Source organism: Saccostrea echinata, unplaced genomic scaffold, assembly GCF_033153115.1.
Source record: "Saccostrea echinata isolate AGI-Se365-2 ecotype Australia unplaced genomic scaffold, CSIRO_AGI_Sech_v1 ptg000001l, whole genome shotgun sequence".
In the NCBI taxonomy this organism is placed as follows: domain Eukaryota; kingdom Metazoa; phylum Mollusca; class Bivalvia; order Ostreida; family Ostreidae; genus Saccostrea; species Saccostrea echinata.
Genome location: NW_026889750.1, coordinates 31,332,707 through 31,346,581, shown reverse-complemented (window position 1 = coordinate 31,346,581; position 13,875 = coordinate 31,332,707). Strand labels below are relative to the sequence as shown.

General features: G+C 31.8%; 1 long non-coding RNA gene across 1 annotated transcript; it reads right to left on the bottom strand.

Annotated features, from left to right (window-relative positions):
* Positions 1-7,168: 7,168 nt before the first annotated feature.
* LOC133178226 (uncharacterized) lies at positions 7,169-8,714 on the bottom strand. The gene is made up of 3 exons (XR_009719967.1): positions 8,658-8,714; positions 7,804-7,903; positions 7,169-7,277 (listed from the first exon to the last, which is right to left on the bottom strand). It is a non-coding gene; the product is annotated as an uncharacterized LOC133178226 (long non-coding RNA).
* Positions 8,715-13,875: the final 5,161 nt, after the last annotated feature.

The window sequence follows — 13,875 nt, the reverse complement described above, 5'->3', positions numbered from 1 at the left end:
AAGATTCGTGCGTTCATTGCACTATGACACAAAATTTAGGTTGCCTCCACGAGACTGATTAGGATTGCTCTTGCACCCAGACGAGATATATGGTTTAGTCCTCGCACATTATTCGATTAGGTAGGCTTTGTTTCACGAGGGAGAGATTAAGGTTAGATCTCACATAACTGGTAACACCCAAAAGTATTTTAAAAAGAAATACAATGTTTTAAATTAACAAGAAGTTACGCGCAATGTTAATGCCATTTTACAATTTTAGTACCTGACCTATTAAACCCATCGGTGATAAAAAAAAACAAAAAACAAACAAATCGCAATATGGGTGATATTGATATGAATGGACAGGTTTTGAACAGAACTACCCGATTCCAGTCAGAAAATAACATTAAGATAAATTTTATGCAAAATATAGAATTTTACAGCGCAAATAAAAGGAATCTTAAGCGTGTAACGCGTTACATTTTTTAAGCAGGGATCGCGCATTTTTCCTGTGTATAGTGTTCAAAAAAGAATCTCGAGTTTTCATTTTTCTCACAAAACAAGAGGAATCCATGTCGTTTTTGACTTCATTAGCGGTTCTGTATTCCATGGTGGCAAGAAAAAGAAAGCGATAGTTATTTACATAATAAGAATCTGTAACGTTATTAATCAAAAACGTGCATGTCAATATAGAGATTGATTTTACTCATTTAGAAAAAGTTTAAATAGAAACAATTTATATCAAAATAATGTGCTTTTCTTATATATTTTAAATATTTCATCAATGTTGATATTAAACTGCATGCTTTAAAGTTAGTTTATGGATTACAAGTTCAACAGAAATTTCCAGCGTCTAAAATTACGTAAAAATGAGATCAATCCGTTTTTCTAGGGGTTAGATTCTATTTTTTTTTTCATCGATTATGAAAATAATTATATGTTAAAAATGTGCTAATTTAAACGATCATATTGAATGACAGATTAATATATTTACTCTATTAATTATTATTTTACTCAACATTTAGGAGGTTCAACATATTTGTCCGGTGGACGTTCTTGACGCGTTATTCGTTTTGCTTCAACGTAATGCATGTAAGTGCGTTTGAGAGTGCTTTGAGTAATTAACAAACTTTATCAGATACAAATCGAAAGCACCCTTTTTTAAACTGGTTTAATTACAAGTAGCCTATGATTTTTTTTACTCATATTTCAAGTACAAAGACATAGCGATATGGTACCAATCAAGCTAGTAACACTATTACATTGTAGAAGCATTACATCAATTTTTCCATAGCGCTATAAAAACGTAACGTCAAACGTCACCAACATCATGCGTAACGTCCTTATATAATCAGTTTAATTAAACATTCCAAGATATCCTCTGCTGACCCTCATCCGAATATATATATATATATATATATATATATATATATATATATAGAGAGAGAGAGAGAGAGAGAGAGAGAGAGAGAGAGAGAGAGAGATGTCTCTCCTTCGGAATTTACATTACAACTGCATGGCTAACTACAAAATAAATTCCACTGAACATATTTTATGTCAAATTTCAGTGTGTAAATAACATTATTCATGAACATTCTTCAGAATAAACTAATGTCAGATACTAGTGATTAATAATAGCTGCCACCTTCATAATGTTCCTTAGATATTTGTCATTGGTCCTTATCATGTGAGTAGAATTGAGGAGAATTAAGCACACTACGTAGGTAACCTTGATAAAAATTTATCGTAGATTCTTATGAATATCACGTCAAATTTTCAGGACATGTTTTCTCGGGAGATTGTTTATGCTGTAAATCCTCGAGCTAACTTAACATTGCAGTTTTTTGCAGTAATATCTTGCTTATTTGAAATTATAATCATATGCTTTTTCTACAGGTAAATACATTGAAATAGTCTGTTTAATCGACCTAAAATTACAAATTCTTTCAAAAATATTTGCTAGGAACTACACATTGATATATTTACATCTCTAACTGTTTTCTCTGTGATAACTCTTTGAAAGTTAAGCGTATCGATTCCCCGATATTTACGACTATATGTAAATTTCACCAAATGCCTAATATGCATGTCAATTTTTCGGGGCTGTCATTTTGTCTGATGTCAGAGGGCGGGGACCATGGAAATTTATAAGGAATGACTCGTGTTCCTGTACGTATTTCAAATCTTTATATTTTTATTCACATATAAATGTAAATATAAGGAATCACTGTCTAGTTTGCTGGGTATCTATGACCATAAACGACAGTTGGAACGTATAATAATTTATGCATAATGGGTTTCGCCCATTGTGCAAATTATCCCCGTTTCTAACTGTCGTTAATGCCCTGGCATATCCAACAAACTAGATAGTGATTCCTTAAACATACATATATAATTTTGCATTTCATCTATAAACAATATATTTGAGGCAGTAGTAATAATTCGTTGTTAAGGGCAGATGATACAAACAAAACATAGATATTAAAATGGGTACAAATTTAACAAAAAATCAAATTTCTAAAAACTCTAATTAAAAATTGTCAACTTTCTATAATGCTCAAAAGTCTACCTTTCTGAAATTACCATTATAAATCTATACATTTTTTATCACTTTATAGGACATTTTTCGTGAAATAATTGAATGAAAAATTAAATTATTTGCGTATTATTTTACTTACATACAAATGACAAAAATTGTCATTTTTATGGTTTTAAAAAGTTTGTGTTTATCATCTGTCCTTAGGATAAAAAACGTGTTTACTTTTCTCCATTTATTTTGTATATTTTTGCGTAATAAATAAAAGCTAACTAAAATCTGTAAATTCCTGAAGTCACCAGAAAGTGAGGTCCAATGAATGAAGTCGAAAACAAGAAAAGAGTTACAACATCTCTAGATAATGCATGACATAAAATCACGTGTATATGACATTACAACCTTATCCATGTAATATTTGTCAAAAGGGCTAGGATATCATTTTTGATCAATGTGAAAGAATGAATAATTTTTTATAAGACAGTTTATGAAATATTTAAAAAGTCCGGAATTAGATTAGTTCTTTTAAATAGGGATCTAGATTGACAAGTCTAAAATGCAATTAATTTGTGTTCATTGACATTAAATTGGTTTTTATGAGGAACATTTTAGTATTAAAATCAAAACTTATGACGTATTTTGAATGTAAAACTGTTTGCAGAAAAAGGAACAAATCTGTCTTAGGTTTCTGGACAGATATCTGACAGTGTTTCTTGGTCGTTTAAGCTTTTTTTTCCAAAAATGTTTTTGAGTATGGTGGATTTAAAGTCTCCAGATCTGTTTTCAATCTTATATTTTTCACACTCAAAATTAGAAACTGGTCTCCATCGCTCTGAAGGTTTCAAAGATGAACATAGTTTCTGAAAAAATAGAAAAAAGTGTCAATAAATTACAAAATCGTAAAAGTTGATCAAATCATAACTTAATTTCCTCATGGTTTAAGTACAGCTTGTGAGATTTTTTTAAGGTTACAAGTTGACGATCTACTAGAACGTTTTAATTATCTATCCATCTTCTCTTCTATTTAGAAAATTTGGGACACTTCTATAACAATCCCAAAACGCAGTAAAATACCCAAGACGTTGATTATCCTGAATCAGTCGAATGTTGATTGAACATTGATTGCACATTTAATATTCTATAAGAGAGTTTCAAGCATATTCTGTAGAAACCAGGACTTGTATTATAGAAGACTACTCCGTAAAAGTATTATTTCGAAAGGTTTTATCGTGGAGGGTCCTTAATTATTGGTATTCCCAAATTGGTGGCATTTCAAACCAAGAAATTTATGCATTTTTGTGTAGCCTGCAGAGCAGAGCGACGCTTAGGAATCACTTTATCCGGAATCTTTGTCTGTCCGTCTGTCTGTCTGTCTGTCACACCTTATATCTCAAGAACTGTAATAGGCATGGATATAATATTTTGCACACATATTGCTTGGCACATTGACTTTTTATAAACTTGGTTACCGACCTCATCACCTTTGAACTTGACCTTTGACTTACTTTTCAAATAAGTTCAGAGTGCCGATATACAGCATATTTTTTACTTTTAAGTGGTAAGTTTATGCTGTTTGGCATATGCATTGTTTGTCATAAAATATTTTTTAAAAATATTAGCATTACAGGCCACTTGACCTCGACCTTTGACCTACTTTGCAAAAATACTCCGGACGGTGTAATTTAACTGATGTCTTAGTTTTAAGAGGAAGAGTTTTGATAATTAGCATTTATATGTGCTTTTGAGCTCATGACTCTGTACTTTGAAACTGTAAAATATACAGTTACCACATAAACTATGAAAAAACATTGGGGTCAGTATTCCAAAATGAACCCTTAAGACTAACAATTGCAGTAAAGACAAACTGAAATCCTTTTGGAGAATTGCTGGAAAGACGTATTAATAGAATGATGAATAATTATTTCTAATAATTTCAATTTCATACTTTATTTTAGCTTTGAGGGCTGGGGAGTATTATTTGTATTTGATTGTAAGATTTTGTCGCAGTCCTACTATCTGCGTACCTTTCTTTGCAGGCCAATGGATGAACAATAATGCTAGTAGCAAATAAATAGCTGACCACTCCTCGATTTATTTACATTTTTATAAAGCTATATAGCAGCGACACATGCGTTCTTTGGAACACTCTAGTGTTAAATATATCATATTGCTTGTTAATATGGTGGTTAACAGTAAATAATAAAATAAAACTTTGAAAATTCCAAAGAAACAATTAGATTCGCCATTGTTTTAAAAAAAATTAGAAAAATATGCTATAATTTTTGTAAGGTAATATATTTTAAGTGAAAAAAATTTAAATTAGAATTCCTTAGCAGTATGCAATCAAAAACAAAATCTGCACAAAAGTTTATCATCTATACATTAAACATAATGTGATTGTTGTTTAATGTTCAATCATTAGTAAAACTACAGGGGACACCAAAAGGTTTATGTCTATTATGCGTTCCGTGAGTATTTTTTAAAAGACCAGTTATATTTAGATGGTAAATAAATTTACAATAAATACACACTTATAGTTTAAATGTACTTTTAAAAGTTTTTGAAAAGGTTTAAAAGAGAAATGTTTTATCAGTAAGCATTTCTGACTAGAGCAGGTGTTTGTCACATGATCCCAGTGTAGTCATGAAGTGTGACCGTTACACCATTTAAGTTTTACTCCAAGGAACACGTTATCATAAGAATGATAATGTTTTTCATCAAATATGAGAGTTATCCAAAAAATTGTAGACAATGTCTACAACTTTGTAAATATTCATCAATAGAAGTCAAATTTTACATGAGTATTATTTATTCGATGTTTGTCAAAATCATGGTTTTGAAAATATTTCTGTCAAAACAATAAAATAAAACTGATTAATAACAAGGTCGATATGGTCCGTTCGTGCAAAATCAAAATCCGGAATAATTTATGTCTATAACCATCAATTGCGCTCCTTTTTCTAATAATATAGGCAACATTAAATTAAGATAAAGGAAAAAGTTCGAGTAATATGTCATTTTAACATAAATGATTTCATAGACACAGGAGTGGAGACGTAGTTTTCAAAGCTTACCCTGAATTGAGTTTGCCGCAAATGGCGTCGCGAAAAACACTACTAGAGCATAGAGATATGATGAAATACATGTACGTGTATTTTGTTGAATGTGGAAAAAAGATATAGAAATGACTACAACACAGAGAAACGTTAAAAGAGCAGTTGTATATAAATAACATAAGATATTCAAGGACAGTTTGACCTTGAGGATATATATAACATACACAAATATTTAATGCATGAATTCATATATATTTTTTGACTGATTTTGAGAAGAAATGACATAAGTAAGTGTTTATAGAAAAATCGTAAATTTTCTTTGGTTCTTAAATATGCGACTTTGTACCGTTTTCAATGTTAATCTTTACAAATTCTGCACACATTTTTAACATTATTTTAAAATCTTAGAAAAGGTTTGCACTTACCCTGGCAAACATTATTCAGGTTACCTACATGAACATAAGTGTATGTGATATATTGTTGATTTTTCAATACCGAAAAAGGAATACCGAAGAGGAAGAGTAACTACTGTCAAATTCAGAGGGTGAGAAAGACTATGGATCGAAATCAAACTTTGCGTAATTTTCTTACTGAAGGTCACCTTGCGAGAACTGAAATTTGAATCTGATGACGAAATTAGACAAACAATGATGAATTTCAATTCGTCCCTGGATAGTTTGCCAGTATACGTGACAAAAGGGTGCGACGGCGCGAGAAGTGTGTTTTGAAAATGAGCGATCATGACGTTACTAAAATCATAATTTACGTTAAGTTTCTTTCGCTAATATGCTTCCGTTATTTTTTCATAACATGTGTTATTATGAAACTTGAAATTAAAGATTGTTAAAGATTGTTTTTTTTCACTTCTTGCTTATTTCCAACGAAATACGTTCCCCGGGGGATATCATTCAAACTTCAATGACCATAGAACACATTTTTAAAGCAGAGAAAATACTTTAATCGGAACTGTTGATATCAGATCTAAATTGGCAATATAAATACATTTCTCTTTAAAAAAAAAATACTTTTTTTCAACAAATATATCATTTGTTATATTCATTTGAAAAAGGATGAATTTTAAAAGATAAACACTAATAATTTAAGAGTTGAATCACTAAAGTAATAGCGAATAACTATAGTTAACCTTCCTTACAGTATCACCTTTAGACCGTCTTATGGCTCTTATCGCACAGATGGGTAGAGGTACTATAGGAAGGAAGGCCACGATCCAACCAATAGCTCGACCGTACGCCGGATACGTGTAAGAACCAACCATTGGCGGTCGGTACGTGTTTATAGAAAATGCTTATAGCATCTGTTAAAGATACAGATGTTGTTTCAATCTTACAGTTATATTCAATATATTGAATTTTAGGAAAATAAACGATTAAATAAAGTGCATTATATATATATATATATATATATATATATATATATATATATATATATATATATATATATATATATATATATATATATATATATATATATATATATATATATATATATATTTATATATTTGTAGAAATGGTTTAAACATCTTAATGCCAAGTTGCAGAATCAGTCAAGTGCAATGTGTAAGAAGGTATTTTAGCAGGGAAAACGCACCACTAAAAGGAGGGGTGTAATTACACACCACAAAATCCTCATATAAATAGGTACACCTCTTCCAATCATCATTTCAATGTCACGTGACAAGTTATCTGCCCCTAAAAGTTAAATTCAAAATTATATATATATATATATATATATATATATATATATATATATATATATATATATATATATATATATATATATATATATATATTGCTGATTTCTGAACGAGTTTTCTCAACACCGAAAAAGGAATACCGGTATATGTTCATCAAAAATAAAAAAACTGTAAAGTTTGAATTGTCAATCATAGACGTAAATTGTATGGAAACTTATAAATGAAGGGCCCTAAATCGCAAGGAATATATAATTTTTCTATAATAATCAACTATATACATTTAATTGTATTATTACTTTGAAGTCATTAGCAAAGTAAACCCATTGTTTTAATGCAGATCAAATGTGCAATTTCATACATTTATCGACCGATTTTCAACACTCACAAAGATGGAAGGGAGTTGTATTCTCAACATTGTTTGAAGTATTATCAAGTCTCAAACCCCACACTGAAATATCGGTGGATTACCTCTGTGTCATTCCACATTTATTTGCTTTTATAATAGTTTAGCAAACATTTACCATAAATCCAGCCAAAAATTAAACATTCAATCACTCCAAAGAGAGGTAAACAAAAGGCTGCAATGTACCAGTCTAACAGCTGAAATATGTAGATCCCACACTAAAAGAATACAGAATGAAACAGTTATTATAATTTCACATTTCATGTTATCTCCGTCTCAAATATAGAAAATTTGTAAGGCTGCTTATACAAAAAATTGAGCATAGGTAATTTCATTACGTAGTAAACATTTTTACATGTTTTATTGAGGTTTCCATCAGAAATAACCTTATTTATACTACTTATCACTACCTATCATACTGACCTTGACGCGTTCGGTTTTTATCCAGCCACATGAATCAGTATACGTATTAAGGTCAAGATCTAGTGAATGAAAGGTGCCCATAGATTTCTCAAATTTGAGATACACATTCTTTTAATGATCCTTTACGAATATATCTTGGTAAAATAAGGTGTATCCGGACATAATTTTGGGGTAAACTCGTCGGAAGAACGTATTATAAACTGCCTATTTTCATTAAAAAATGAAGAAAGTCTGGTATAATTACGGGAGTTTTTTCCATCTCAGACAAAAGAAATGTATCAATATTGCCTACAGTCTCTCAGAAAACGGTTTTTCATATCTACTTGATCTCTACTTTAAAATGATATTAAATGGAATAAGGGTATCGAGGTTACATTTGACATGATTTCAAATTGAATTCCATGAAAGTGCTTTATTTTCTACATGATTCTATTGAAGCCGTAAAGTATGGGAAAAATTAAGTTTAAATCAATTATGACGTCATAATGAACTAGTACCAAGAAGAAAGTCTAAACTCATTTATTAGATCTTGACCTTAAGTATCCTTACCCCAGTGCATAGTAGCAATCCAACGAGAAGGAAAAACAGACAAGAAAACATTGACATATCAGTCTTGAGTTTTGATTTGTTGTATGTTTTACGTCCCATATATGATTCGAGAATTTTTCACTCGTATGGAGACGTTGAGTTTTGAACTAATAATTACCACCTGGTCAGTTACACGTTGAAACTGTTGATTAAATATGGGGCTAATAGATTGGGCATTCTGGTAATCATTACTTTTGTTAGATAATAATTTTATCAAGAATGTATTCTTTGGGAAAATGATTGTTATATACATATATGTAAGACTCTAACTAATATGAGACCTCGGTTAGATTAGATGACTGCTTAACTTTTGGAAAAAGAAAAATTGCCAGATTCTGAGGTCGCTTCTACTTGTAAGGTTTAAATAAAATAAGGGACAATAATCAGCAATGTTAGTTATGATAATTATAACCATCCCAAAACATAAGCAGCTTAATTCGTAAGGGATAAATATTTCATTGAAGGCAGTCATCAAATCCTGCGGCTTTTTGTTTTTAATAAGAGGTGAATCATCATAGCGACTTACATTTTATAATTCTTAGTGAATAATGATCTGATCTGAAAAAAATTCTAATAAAATATTTAGTTTCCTTTTATCATAAACATTGGATCCCTTTCTTTTGCAGCAAAACAATATTTTGACGATGATTGACCGCGACGTATGGTCATATTTATTGACAGATCTAGGGTATGGAACGCCATAGCTGTCTTAAGGTATGATACATCATATTACATGGTGTGTTCTATATAATAAAGGGTTGATTCAATATATTAAATGGTCATCACTCCTTGTTAAAGGGTGAAGGGCACATAATACATGGTGCGTTCAATATAATAAATGGTCGGTTCATTATGTTAAATGGTCAACATTACTTGTTATAGGGTGAAACGTACCTAATAAATGGTGTGTTCAATATAATAAAGGGTGGGTTTATTAAGGTAAATGGTTACTGCCACTCATCATAGAGTGAAACGTACATAATACATGGTGCATTCAATAAAATAAAGAGTTGGTTCGTTTTGTTAAATGGTCACCACTACTTATTATAGGGTGAAACGTACATAATACATGGTGCGTTCAACATAATAAAGGGTCGGTTCATTGTGTTAAATGGTCACCACTACTTATTATAGAGTGAAAGTACATAATAACTGGCGTTTTCAATATAATAAAGGGTCGGTTTATTCTGTTAAATGGTCACCGCTACTTGTTATAGGGTGGAACAAAATAAATGGTTAGTATTGCATTACAAAAGATACGTCAAGTACATTACTTGGTGTGCAGCTAACAATATGTTGGCTTAAATGGTGTCTTTGGAAGGTTTAAAATGCCACACTCTTCTTTTGATATTCTTATTTTAATTTTGTGTGTCAGTATGTGTGTGTGTAGGGGGGGGGGGTACCCAAACTTAAAGAATAAGGGGGGATACGCAAACTTGAAAAATCTAGTTTAGTAAGGGGGTTAGGTACGGTCTAGGTCAGATTATTTATTTTCGCCCAAGTGGGAGACAGATTGTTTATTTTCAACAATTTCATGGACAGATTATTTATTTCCAAAATCTTCCAGGCCTCCCCTACCTCAGAATCAGTCAAGTTTATCTGACACAATAAAATAAAATATCAATTAAGTATCGATGTAGGCCTGTGGTTCGAGGGGGAAGGGTGCACCGATTTGATATGAAAATTTTCATTCAAAGGCTGTTTGCCGCCCCCCCCCTCCCATATTTTTATAGCAGCATGGTTGAAATGTGTCCCACTTTAATGCATTGATTTAAGACAATGTCGAAAAGTTATAGAAAGATACTACAACCAACCCCCAACCAACCCCCCCCCCCCAGTAGGTTTTTTTTAATTCTTGTCAATTTTTTTTTATCCCCCGTTTAGAAATGTTGTTATGGGCCTATGTGGCAAATTAAAAGCGTTGTATACTGTATAGACACGACCCCTCCTCCAGTTTCCACACAAGGGGGGGGGGGAATTTTTACGAAAGGATTGAGAGAGGTGTGGTCTTTCTATAAACAATTTTTTTAACATAGAAAAATGATATTTTTACAGAGGAGGAAATATTATGTAATAAGTGACTGTGATGTTCCTTAGAAGATTACACATTACGTACGGCAAAAAGAAGATGACACTAAACTCTCCCTACCCTTCCATCAGCCGTTCTTTTTTATCAATCGTACTTGATAACGATATACATTTAAAGATACGTGACATTTGTGTACTAAAGGCAAGTACCAAAAACGAGTACTGATTCACATCACATTTCTTATAGAATTAAACGAAAACACAGAAGAATATTATGGAAAGTAATTTGATTTTGTGTTGTTGGGGCTGGGAGATTCTAGATATAAATTATACTAGTATTCCCCCACTGCGAAGAAAAATAAATAAATGGACCTTGTTAGGTGGTACCACCCTGAAAATATAGAGTTTGGGTACCTCCCCGCAATAAAATATTTTTTGGCATGTCAATCTTAATGAACATGAAGAGGAAAATTAAATCTGACCCAGATCACCTTTAAAATTAATTATCCGTCCTATACCGACATAAAAATAAATAATCTGACACTGAAAAATTTGCCAACGCCCCCCTTTCAGAATGAAATGGCCGATTCCTAAAATGTTCCGGGAAATATAGTTTTACGGTACGTTTCATTGATAGCTCGCACAAGACCTCAATGTATATTCAAATTTGCATAAGAGGTCGCAGCGCCCCCTTTCGTCCTAATTTGCTTAGAAAATTTGACCCGGATTACTCATTCTAACTTTCTTATTTTAACATTTTTACTATTACTTACTCTTAATTTCTAACTCCGCCTTTACACATTTTTTTACTGAAATAAAGGAAGGTGTATATACTGAAATAAGATTTTGAAAGTTTCTTAAAGAATCAAGTGTCTTTGGAATATAATCTTTCAATTTCAGCCTCATAAAGTAAAAAATAAAAGCTGTACGGTTCTTTCGGTGACCAAGTAAATATTCAAATTTAGAAAGTCTGTAAAAAGGTCAAAATGAAATGAAAAATTGAATTGGAAAAACAAGATGTTAGAACTAAGATAATAATAAATGAAATATTAAAATAAAATTATAAATATCAATAAATTAAAGTAAGAATACTAAAAGAGAACTGTGCCACGGAAATCTCTCCATAAACACCAGTTAATTAAATCAACATAGCTAACTTTTAATGTGTGTTTTTTGAAACCATGTGAAATTAGCTGCACACTAATTATATGTACTTAACGCATTTTTTAAAACGTGTTAATTTCTATTTATTATGTGCCTTTCACCCTATAACAAGTAGCGGTGACCTTTTAATACAGTAAACCGACCCTTTATTATATTGAACACATCGTTTATGTACCTTTCACTCTATAACAAAGAGTGGTGACCATTTAACATACTAAACCGACCCCTTGTTATGTAGAATACACTATTTCTTAGACACCCTTAACCGTATGACAAAGGATGGTGATCATATAACATAATGAACCGACCCTTTATTATATTAAACGCACCATCTATTATGTACGTTTCATCCTATAACAGGTAGCGGTGACCATTTAACATAATGAACCGACCATTTATTATACTGAACGCACCATTTATTATGTACGTTGCACCCTTTAACAAGTAGCGTTGACCATTTAACATAATAAATCGACCCTTTGTTATATTGAATGCACCATTTATTATGTACGTTTCACCCTATAATAAGTAGTGGTGACCATTTAACACAATGAACCGACCCTTTATTATATTAAACGCACCATCTATTATGTACGTTTCATCCTATAACAGGTAGCGGTGACCATTAAACATAATGAATTCACCCTTTAGTATATTGAACGCACCATTTATTATGTACGTTTCACCCTTTAACAAGTAGTGGTGACCATTTAACATAATGAACCGACCCTTTATTATATTGAATGCACCATTTATTATGTACTTACACCCTATAATAAGTAGTGGTGACCATTTAACACAATGAACCGACCCTTTATTGTATTGAATGCAAAATTTATTATGTACGTTTCACCCTATAATAAATAGTGGTGACCATTTAACATAATGAACCGACCCTTTATTATATTGAACGCACCATGTATTATGTACGTGTCACTCTATAACAAGTGGCGGTGACCATTTAACATGGTTAAATGATCCTTTATTATATTGAACGCACCATTTATACACCTTTCACCCTATAACAAGGGGTGATGACCATTTAACATACTAAATTGAGCCTTTATTATCAGTCTAGACGAACTCCAAAAACAGCGTTTCCGGAAGTAAGAAATTGAGACTGAAAAAGACTCCGAAAATAGAGTCCGCGCATGCGCGCACACACAAAAAATGGCGATTTTTCGGCAAAAATGATGGGTCTACAAAAACTGTCCGTGCAAAGTTTTGGAAAGTATGGCAATTATACCAGTACTCAGAAATGCTAAATAAAAGACTTTGGAAGAGATCGTATTTGTCAGATTTTTGATTTTATTTGCAAAAAAGGAGATATTTACTTTCAAAGTTAACGTTTCATGTCAGATCAATTACAGAGAAAATGATACGTTTTGAGGAGTAAATATGCATAATAATAGGGATATATATGCAAAATGGGACAATATATGTTGTAACTGTTAAAAACCTGACTGAATTTTGCACATAAATTAGCATTCCGGTTTGTAATTTGTGTACGACATCTGAATTGAACGCTTAAGTTTTTACCATCGTTATTTACCGATTTTTTTATCACATACGAACAGATATTATTATGAAAACATTTTTAAACCTATTATCTGTTAATATGAAGACTTTAAAAACCACTCTTCTAGATATTAAGGGCACAACATGTCTTCTAAAAATGAACTTGCCAGAAAGGCTGAAACTTATGTGGAAGTATCCTGGGATAGTGTAGATTCTAATTGTTTAAATCATGACCCCTGGGGGTAGGGCGGAGCCACAATAAGTACTACGGAGGGGTGTGTGTGAGAGAAATCGGGTGAAAAACAGCAAGGCCAAACTTACTCAGGTGAGCGCTGTGGCCCATGGGCCTCTTGTATTTTCGCCTTTTCTCCCTACTCACAGGTGGGCAAATTTTAAAAAGAGGGGGGGGGGGAATTCAAAGAAAACAGTATAATTTCTGAGCAGAATTTTGACCGGGCGAATTTAAAAC